This window comes from Pteronotus mesoamericanus, unplaced genomic scaffold (genome assembly GCF_021234165.1).
Source record: "Pteronotus mesoamericanus isolate MK-2021 breed Mesoamerican mustached bat unplaced genomic scaffold, CSHL_Meso_final contig_56, whole genome shotgun sequence".
In the NCBI taxonomy this organism is placed as follows: Eukaryota; Metazoa; Chordata; class Mammalia; order Chiroptera; family Mormoopidae; genus Pteronotus; species Pteronotus mesoamericanus.
This window is the reverse complement of record NW_026555201.1, coordinates 23400383-23410737: the sequence shown is the minus strand read 5'-3', so window position 1 is coordinate 23410737 and position 10355 is coordinate 23400383. Positions and strand designations below refer to the sequence as shown.

Here is a 10355-nt window from a genome sequence, read left to right as displayed (position 1 = left end):
GTGGGATGGAAACAAGTTGTAGCAAGAGAGAAAAAAATTTTAAATGAAAATAAAAGGAAGAAAGAAAAAAGGTAAAACGGAGTAATAGAACAGAAGAACAAAATATGAGATTTGAAATAAACTATAATATAAAATCTAGTGACTTAATATGCACACACTTGAAGGGCAAGAAATAAATACTAAAAAGCTAGGCAGAGGAGAAAATATTGCTAATAATGAAGAAGACTGTGGTGGAATTTGTGTTGGTACCATCTAGTATTTACCATCGTTTTTTGTTTCTGGATCTGCCTCTGGTGATGTCAGATGGTGTCCCAGTCTGGCCTTAGGCAACCTGTTCAGAACTATCAGGGAGCCACAGTCTATGGTTGACTCCTTCAGTTATTAATCTAGTAACTCTGCAATCAGCTGTCAGGCTTAAGCACCACAGGATGGGGCAGAGTAATTCCTGTGGGTGAGGCTATTGTTTCCCCTCAGGCTGATACCATTTGGAGGGGAGTGGTCTGCCTGAGCAAGATGGCTACTGTAGTATTGGGGATGACTCAGCATGGAGATCCTGATGGCTGCTCCCTCAGTTCTCTCCCCAAAGCCACTGTCCTCAGTCTCTTTTCAAGTGTCTTTAGTCTACTCTGCCTGCCCCCCTTTACCGGAGCCCAGAGTAAGTGGTTGCAAATGAAAATTTATGCCTTGTCCCTTAAAAAGACTCTCTGTGCTTCCAGCTATATGTCCCTGGAAGAGAGATACCCTGTAGTTTTCACAGTTGATTGTTATCTCAGTTCTTTTGGGGTTCTGGTGCCATAGGCTGGGGAGCCCAGTATGAAGTGATTTATACCCCACATTTCTCAGGGGGAACACCGTAGCCACTGAAATAGTCCTCTGGCACTTCAGATGCCACCTGTGTGAGTCCAGCCAGCCCTCTCACGTCTCCTCTGCATGCCGTACCACTCTCATTGTGATAAAGCTGTTTCTTCAGCCTGTCCATGGTTATAAGTCTTCTCACCTGCTATTGTTCAGTTTATTCCAGGTGATTTCTCTACAGTTTAGCTGTAATTATAGATTGGTCCTTGGAGGAGGTTATTTTAGTATCCACTCCCTCCTCCACCATCTTGGATCTCTGCAGTATGTCTAGCACCAGAGTCACAGCAGCCACAGGAATTCCACTCATCAAGCCCTCCAACATGGAATGAAATCCAGGGTAAGGCAGTGTCGGGGCTCTGCACCTTATTGGTGGTCTCTGGGTGGCTCTCCAAGTTCAAGGGGAAATGAGCCTTCCTTTCCCTTCCCACTTCCATTTATATCCACTGCCACCACTGCCACTTCTCCTGCTGCCGCCTAAATTTCTTGCAATAATTATTTCACACCTTTAGTTACTTCTCTGCTGAAAACTTTGTTTTCTTTAGTTTTTAATGATGTTTCATAATACTTGTGATAACTACTAGAAAAAAAGCACAGATTCTTAATGAAAGTATAGAAAATACATTCAAATTGGAAGTTTTTCACATTAATCATTTCACACAATTTTACACAATTAAAATACTTAGATCTTCTGGTGTGCATTATTCACTGATGATTTTATGACATGCATCATATAAGTGGGAAGAAAAAAAGAATTGTTTTCTGCATGATTCCATATTCTGCTTCTTAATAACAATGAATTGTTGAAAAGAATACATGCCGTGGCAGGTGTGGCTAAGTTTGTTGGAGCATCATCCTGTAACTGAAATGTTGCAGGTTCGATCCCTGGTTCAGGTGTGTATGATTCCCGGTCTGGGTGATACGAGAAGCAACCAATAGATGCTTCTGTCTCACACTGATGATTTTTTTCTCTCTTTTTCTCTCTCTCTAAAAAGCAATGAAAAAATGCACTCAGATAAGCGGGGGGTGGGGGGAGAAGAAAAAATCCCCACAATTACACTTTTACTTTCTCAAGGCCTTTCTTCTAATATATTTTATTTGTTTTTATTTTGACTTAGAAAATTAGAAAAAGAGACCTAAAAAAAAAGGTAAGAAAATATTTCTTTTGACTTCCTTTTACTTGAAACTGGTGACACAAATATATAAAATGACATTTTGCACTAATATAAATGCATTGCTGAAGTACAACCTGTGAATAATATACTTTGTAGAAACTCTTGTTGGTATTTCATTAACTTACTTATGTCAGATTTATAAAATATTACTTTTTATAGTTTTAATAATTTTAGAACTTCATATAAATAAAAAGTACAATAAACAATTATATATTATGTACTTTTTTGCGTCTCTTGTTTTCCCTCTCGCATTCTTGTGAGATCCATCCATGTTATTAGATTATCATTAATTAGTTGCTAAGAACATTTATATATCAATACTTCTGTAAAAATCCATTTTCTTTAGGTATATATCTAGAAGAGAAATTGCTCTCTTCTAGATGGTAAGTATATATTTGCCTTTATTAGTAATTGCTAAACTATTTTCCTGAGTGGTAATATTTACACACCCATCTCCGATGCACTCCCTGTAAATGAAGCAACTTTGTTGATTTTTGAAATGAATGGGCATGGCAATCTAAGAACACTGGCAAATGGTTCCACTATTTTCTTCTTCCCCAGTGTCATATCTAGTGTCAAATCAAGATAAACACCTCATGCTGGATTTGTAGTCTGGAATTTGAAATTTTTCAAGTAAACGAATAGCTCTCTCCACTTTGTATACCTGCCTTGGATGTAAGCATTTAAGTAGTCCTCATCTTCAGGTCCACCTTGCATAAATGGTTATGACCTCTTTTTTCCTATCTCATCTTTTTTTTTTCTCCCATTTGATGCTTTTTCTTTGGTACCTCTTTTACTTTCTTTCCAAGCTTCCTAGAAGCAGGAAAATATCTGTTGGGCACCTGAATGCATGCAGAACAAGGATGAATAACTGTCTTATAAGCTATCTAGGAAAGACAATGTCTTTAATCAATCAAGGTTCTACCAAGACATCTTATGGCCACCTCCATGTTGACAATTCCAGATTGGGTTGATGGAATTCACTTGTTCTTTTTCTTCAGTTGGTTCCAATAAATATTATCCAGCTCTAAGTTGCGTTTTTGGTGCTAACCACACCCTAGCTTTTTAACCCAATGTGAAACATGATCTGACTCAAGCTCAACCCATCATGTCAGCCACATACAGGTCAGAGCAAAAGTAGTTTTACAGTTGTTTGTATGGAAAAAATACAATGACAAATAATAATATAAGAATAAATTCTGTATTTGCATACTCACAACTCTAAACTTATTTTGGCCCCACCCTATATCCTTGACTACATTTGTGAGTCAGAATTATGCACCTGAATCAAGTTAAGGCATTTATAATTTAAGACATTTAGAATAGTTTTTCTAACCTATAACAAATAGTCTTTCTCTGGTGGTAGTAATCTTGACACATGAGTTTTAGAGGCTATTGCTGACTACATTCTTTATGGAGGGAGGAGCAGACAGTATGATGTTCACAAGCAAAGAATAAAAATACAAGATGAAGAAATCATTTATAGTAATGTTGCAAACATACTTGTCCTTTCCAAAGTTTCATGAAACATTCCAATATCTTCCTAAAAGTTCTCAGTATTTCTCTCAAATATATCATTTATTTTGACTTATTTGATAGTAAATATGTCCTGACAAAGAAACAATAGCAAATTCTTTTTGTCTGGGACATTTATTCATTTATTAATTTAGATGATTCATTCATTCCAAAAATATTTATTAAGCTACTTCAAAAATAATAATTAAAGTATATTAATAGTCATGCATTCCCTGAGTTTAAAAATAAACTAAGGACAGTTCACTATTTTTGTGTGTGTGTGTGTGTGTGTGGAAACACGAAGTTAAATTTAATTGAAAATGTTCATTACAGAAATTAACAATGCTTACCATTCTTTAAACACCATATACATTATTAATATATACTGTATTATTTCCAATCACCTCCATTCTTAGGCTCAATTTAAGAAACACAATTTTAACAGGTTTTATACAAAGAATACTTCACTAAGAAAGTAGACAAACTGCACAAAAACAGCACATGTATAATGTGCATAGCAAGATTAGCTCAAAGCATCTATGTATGGCTTTCTTTAAAATAAAACTATTTGGGGAATGGGTCCATTTAGGACCTACTGTTACAGTTGATATATGTAAACTGTTTCATATCTTTTAGGCACTTGCTAACAATAGTGTTCAATCCCTGAAAAATGAATTTACCCCCCCAAAAAATTTCTGCATCTGAAATAAAAACCAAGAAAATAATATGGGTAAAGTCTTATATATTCCTTTTAAATTAAACAAACAGTTTTATTAGTGCATGCACAGAACTAAATTGAAAAAAATAAACTTTATGTCAAAAACTTTCTGTGCAAAATTTACACAATGAAAGGTACAAAAATATGTACAGGTTTAAATTCTTTGTTATATACAGAAAAGACATTAAGAGGACAGTTCACTCTTAATGGATATTAATCCTGGGACACATTCTATGCCAATTAAAACTGTTATTACTGGGTTGGCCAAAAAGTTTATTAATTTCTTCTGTATGATGGCTCTAGTAGAGGTTGGTTGTCTTTAACTTCATTCAAAACAATTTTGTTAGATTGTATTGTGATAGCTGTCATATAAGCATGCATTAAAAAAATTTATTAAAATTGGTGAATTTTTGTGCAGCCATTTTAACATTTAAGATGGAAGAAAATATGAAACATTTTTGGTGTATTATGCTTTATTATTTCAAGAAAAGTAAAAATACAGCTAAATGCAAAAAGAAAAAAGATTTGGGAAGTGTATGGAGAAGGTGCTGTGATGGATCAAATATGTCAAAAGTGGTTTGCGAAGTTTCTTGATACTATGGACATTTTGGCCAAATAATTCTTTGCTATGAAGCTGTCTTATGCATTGGGAGATGTTTAGCAGCCCCCCTGGCCTCTACCCACTAGAAGCCAATAGCGGGAGATAGCTGACATAATCAAAATATCTACATCATTAAAGTTATTGGTGAAAATGAAAACTATGTGTTTTATTTTACAGAAAAAAAACTTAATGGACTCTTTGGCCAAGCCAATATTTTATGTTCAGTAGGAAAAGTAAAGATTGTTTTTGGTTTTTCTTAGGAATTTCAAATTTGAATTTTTTTTGTTTCAGCTTTTTATTTGGAGAGATTTGATGATCTAATGATTATCATGCCTCTTTATTATTTTTAGTTACATATAAATATTAATTTATGTTTATATTCTTTACCAGTGTCAATTATCAAAAAGCATTGAATTATTATTTATTATTCAATGAATTGAAGGGTACACATAGGTATTGTTCCATAATATTAAACCTATGTATTTAGAAAACAAAAACATAAATAATAGCTTTACAGAAATTCAAAACATTTCAGTGATTGATTTGTCTTCCCCCCTGGCTAAGTTACTTCCTGAAGAGGATATTTTATATAACAATAAAATATTGTTCCACATAAGCCAAAATTATAGTTATATTTGAATTTTTCCCAGAAAATTACACAGCATTGAAAACATACAGCTAATACATTCTTAAATAAAAAATTAAACTCTTGACACATTAAATATTCACAAAAAATTAAAATTAAGAATGATACTTATTGGCAGGATAGAGTTAAGTTCACTGTGCACAAATACTGACAATTGTTTCTATTTTTTGTATTTTAGATTGGTTTGTGCTATATTTAGTAGTGACATTTAATGCTTGGATTGATAATATTTTTTCTGGCTGTGTATTTCTGCCCTGCATAGGATAAGGAAACAGGAACACATCACTCTCATTCTCTTCAGATAATTCCCCTGAAAATTTATTTATATTGGATTCAAAATTGCTCTCAAAATTTAAGGATTGTCTTGTTCCAGGATAACTTATGAATTCTAAATTCCCTTTTCTAATGTCCTTAGCTCCCTACAAGTTCTCTTTTATAACCCTTTCTTTCTCCTTGGGGACTTATTTTGTACTGATGATATAGACTTTTTATTCTATTCTAATTGATAAATAAGCCCCATCTAGGGACACAGAAAATTATTGGTTCTTTATGTAGAAGCTTTCTTTTACTCTTACATTGTAAAAAGGGCTTGGTGCGCAGTTCCAGAAAGGGACATAGTAAGTAAATTTCCAAAGCACTAAAATATAATATGGGATGCACAGAGAGAGAAAGAGAGAGAGAGAGAGAATGAGAAATAAATGAATAAATGGAAGAATATTAGACTTAAAATGTGTTTGATTGTAATTAAACAAATTTAATTACATCGAATAATTAAATTCTTCAAATAATTTGTTTCTATAAACCATATCAGTATACTCTCAATGGTAGACATTAAGGAGGTCACAAATATCCCAACTGTCTCTTTTTCCACATACTCTTAGTTAAACAGGGTGGGGGAAAAGTAGGTATACAGTTGTTTGTGTAAAAATCATAAATATTAAATAATAACACAAAAATAGGCTTTGTTTTGCATAGTCACAACTGTAAACGTCCTGTTGCCCACTTGTGTATTGCATTTCACCCTCCCAGTTGAATTTAGATGTGGGCATGGGATTTGCTCTGGATAATAAAATGAGTGGAAGGGATGTGTGTCATTTTTAGGTAAACATGTGAAGAGCCATCGAGTGCCTTCTTTTATACTATTTTCCCTCTGTTGTACGAAGTAGCGAAAGCCCAGATATTGGCAGTACCAGCCTGGCACCCATAATGAGGATCATGATGACAACAGGTAGAGCTCAGATAACGCAAAGTAGACACTGAGTTTGAAAAAATAAATCATGATTTCTGCCACCACTGTTATTTGGAAGTTATTTGTTACTTCAGAATAAGCTAGATTTTTCTTATGGGTATAATTAACTTGAATGACATTTAGTTTTCTATAGTATTTAATATAAAATATTTTTACTCCTAATTAATATATTTAATTTAGGTGATATGGTTTTCTAAATAATATCTTGCGATTTTAAATTCATGAAGCAACATTTAGAAAATTAATGAATAATTTTTACCTGACAGGAATTAATTTGGGGTAATTTAGAGTGAAGGCACAGCAAAGCCTATGTTGCCTTTACATATAGAATTATAAGCTCTTTCAATATTTATATATATTATTTTGTTCAACCTATTATATGTTACCTCTTTTTGAATCATTATATTCAATTTTTGCTTTAGTCACTTAAGTTGTTCAATAATTATTGCTTGAAACATTTTATTTTATTTTGTTATTTTTTTCTATAAATCTTAGATATATTAAAACATTTTGAGCGACATCAGAGAAATTGTGGCCTGAGGAATCCCTTGGTCTTTCCCCCTGAAGTTTCAACAATTTGAACATTTATAATTCAACAGAGGATTCCCTACTCAATGCACAAACACAGCTGAGAGACGTGTGCACTGAAACACCTAATAGTGGGGAAGTGGAAACAAAAGGGAAGGACGAGAAGGAAGAATGGCTGAGATAAGCCAAGGATGCAGGCCTGCAACTGGGAGCTCAAGCGGAGCTCAGCCTAAAGAGGGAAGAGTAGTGGCTTAGCTCCCTTCATCTGGGAGAAGCAAAGAGATTTGGAGGGCATTGCTACAGCAGAGAGCAGTAAGAACTGTGGCTGAGTCCAGAGACTGCAGCAAGGACACAGCATCAGGGAGAAGACTAAGCTGTCAAGCAACTGGCACTCCAGTTAGGGAAATAAAGCTACAGAACCCTGCTGCTGCATAGCCTCCAAGTGGTAAGCTCCCTTCACCCTTGGTGTTGGATTGTAGAACACATTATCTTCAAACCCAAGAGCTGGTACTACAGAATCACCCTTTTCCTTAAGAGTGCACTCTGTGCTAGGTGCCAAAGTTGGGGACCCCACAAAGGTCCAAGGTCACCATTATCTGGACAGATAAACAGAAAAAAAACTGGCCACTTCCCCCAGCCCACCACACCCCGACGTACTGAGTTTGCACTGGGATTTCACAGAGGTAAAAACACAATTAAGCACCACCTACTGAAAAAGAATAAAAAGACCCCTTTGTATTAGTATGCTAGAGAGGTGCCACTGATACATAGATGTCTAGACAGAAAAGAAATCCATAATATACCATGAATAACCATGGTAGAGAGGCAGCTCAGAAAGAAAATAAAAGATATCCAGAAAACAAATGTAAAGAGATGAAAATAAGTGCCACAAATGACAGAGAATTCAAAATTGTGATTCTGGGAATGCTTGATAAGATGCTAGAAAATTCAGACAAGCAATTTAATGCACTCATAAACAAATCAATGAACATAATGATTACTTTGCTAAAATTATTTAAGCTTTAAAAAAGAAAATCAAACAGAATCTGTAGGCAAAGAACTCAATTAAAGAAATCAAGAATAAACTATCAACCATAGGAAATAGAGTGGAAGAGATAGAGGTAAGGATTAGTGAGAGTGAAGATAGAAATCTAGAAATGTCACAGAAGGAAGAGAAAGACTTGAGCATGAGAAAAATGAAAGAACTTTATGAGAACTATTTGACCATCAGAAAGAGCAATATAAGAATAATATACATACCAGAAGAAGAAGAGGAGACCAAAGAGTCTATTCAAACAAATAGTTAATGAGAACTTCCCAAATCTATAGAAAGAGCTAGATTCTGGAATCCAACAAGCAAACAGAATACCTAGTTACCTCAATCCAAAGACGTAAATTAAAAAAGTAATGACAAAGAAAGAATTCCTAAGGCAGGTGGGGGAAAGATGAGAGTAACCTATAAATAAAAGCTCATTAGGCTATCATTAGACTTCTCAGTAGATAATCTACAAGGCAGAAGAGAATGGAATCAAATATTCAAACTACTGAAAGAGAAATCACCAGCCAAGAATAATATATTAAGCAACATCATCCTTTAAATATGAGGAAGAAGTAGAGACTTTCCCAGAAATATAGAATATGATGGAATTTGTCACCAGAAGATCTCCATTGCAGGAAATACTCAAGGGAGTAATTCTATATGAAACAAAGAACAAAAAGTCACAAAACTATGAGTAAGATCACCAACAAACTCAGAGCAGAAACAGAGAAAATCTGTGACAACAAAACATAGAAAGGGAGGGGGTGAAGTTCTGAATTTGCAAAGGTGGATGGAGATCAGGTGTATTCAAAAGAAAAAGAACTACTGTATATGAGTATATGACACTTTCTTTTTCATAAACTAAATGATAACCGTAATACACAAAACAAATGGTAATCGCACACACACACACACAACTGAGACACATACCTTAAAATAAAAGAGGAAACAATAGAAAGAAATATGACATGCTGCCAAATAAAAACAACAGACAGAAACACAAAGAAAAAGAACCATTGGAGGCATAGAGCTACCAAAAAAACAAAAGATAAAATGGCTATACAGTATGCTCATAGATGAATAGTTACCCAACATGTTAATGAACTGAATTCACCAATAAAGAGGCACAGAGTTGTATATTGGATAAAAAGATCATATGCTGCATATGCTGCCTTCAGGAAACACATCTAAGCTGCAAAGACATACTTAGACTCAAAGGGAAAGGGTGGAGAATGCTTCTCCAAGAAAATAACATCCACAGAAAAGCAGGTGTAGCCATACCTATATATGACAAAATTAGATTTCAAGATAACAAAGGTACCAAGACACAAAGATGGACATTTTATAATAAAGAAGACACCATATCAAGAAAACATAATAGATCTCAGTACATATGCACCCAATCAGGAGACATCAAAATATATAAAGCAACTACTAGAAGAACTAAAGGGAGAGTCTAACAAAAACACAATCATAGATGGGGGCTTTAATATTCCATTGACAGCTATAAATAGATCACCCAAACAGAATAAATTAAAAAAATACTGGCCTTAGATGACCCATTAGACCAAATGAACATAATTGATATTTATAGAACCTTTCATCCCAGAATACCAGATTATGCATTCATCTCTAGTGCACATGGAACATTCTAAAAAATAGACCATTTGTTGGGACACAAAACTGGCCTCAACAAAGAAGATTTCAATCATACTTATCATATTCTCTAATCACAGATTATGCTTTGAAATTAGAAATCAACACAAAAAATAAAGAAAACTACAAATACATGGGTGATTAAATAATATACTATTAAATAATGTCTAGGTCAAAGAAAAAATAAAAAAGTAAGATCAAAAGACATCTAGAGACAAGCGAGTATTGCAATACAACATATCAAAACTTCTGAAATGCAGTGAAAGCAGTAAAGGACATTTATATCGTTCCAAGTTTATCACAAGAAACAAGAAAAATCCAAGTAAACAACCTAACCTAACATTACATATTAAAAATTAGAAAAAGCAAGAGAAAA

The 10355-nt window shown here is 34.1% G+C and overlaps 1 pseudogene; it reads right to left on the bottom strand.

The window, feature by feature from the left end:
- Nucleotides 1-2468: 2468 nt before the first annotated feature.
- On the bottom strand, nt 2469-2977 carry LOC129075736 (39S ribosomal protein L1, mitochondrial-like; annotated as a pseudogene).
- Between the last annotated feature and the right edge of the window lie 7378 nt (nt 2978-10355).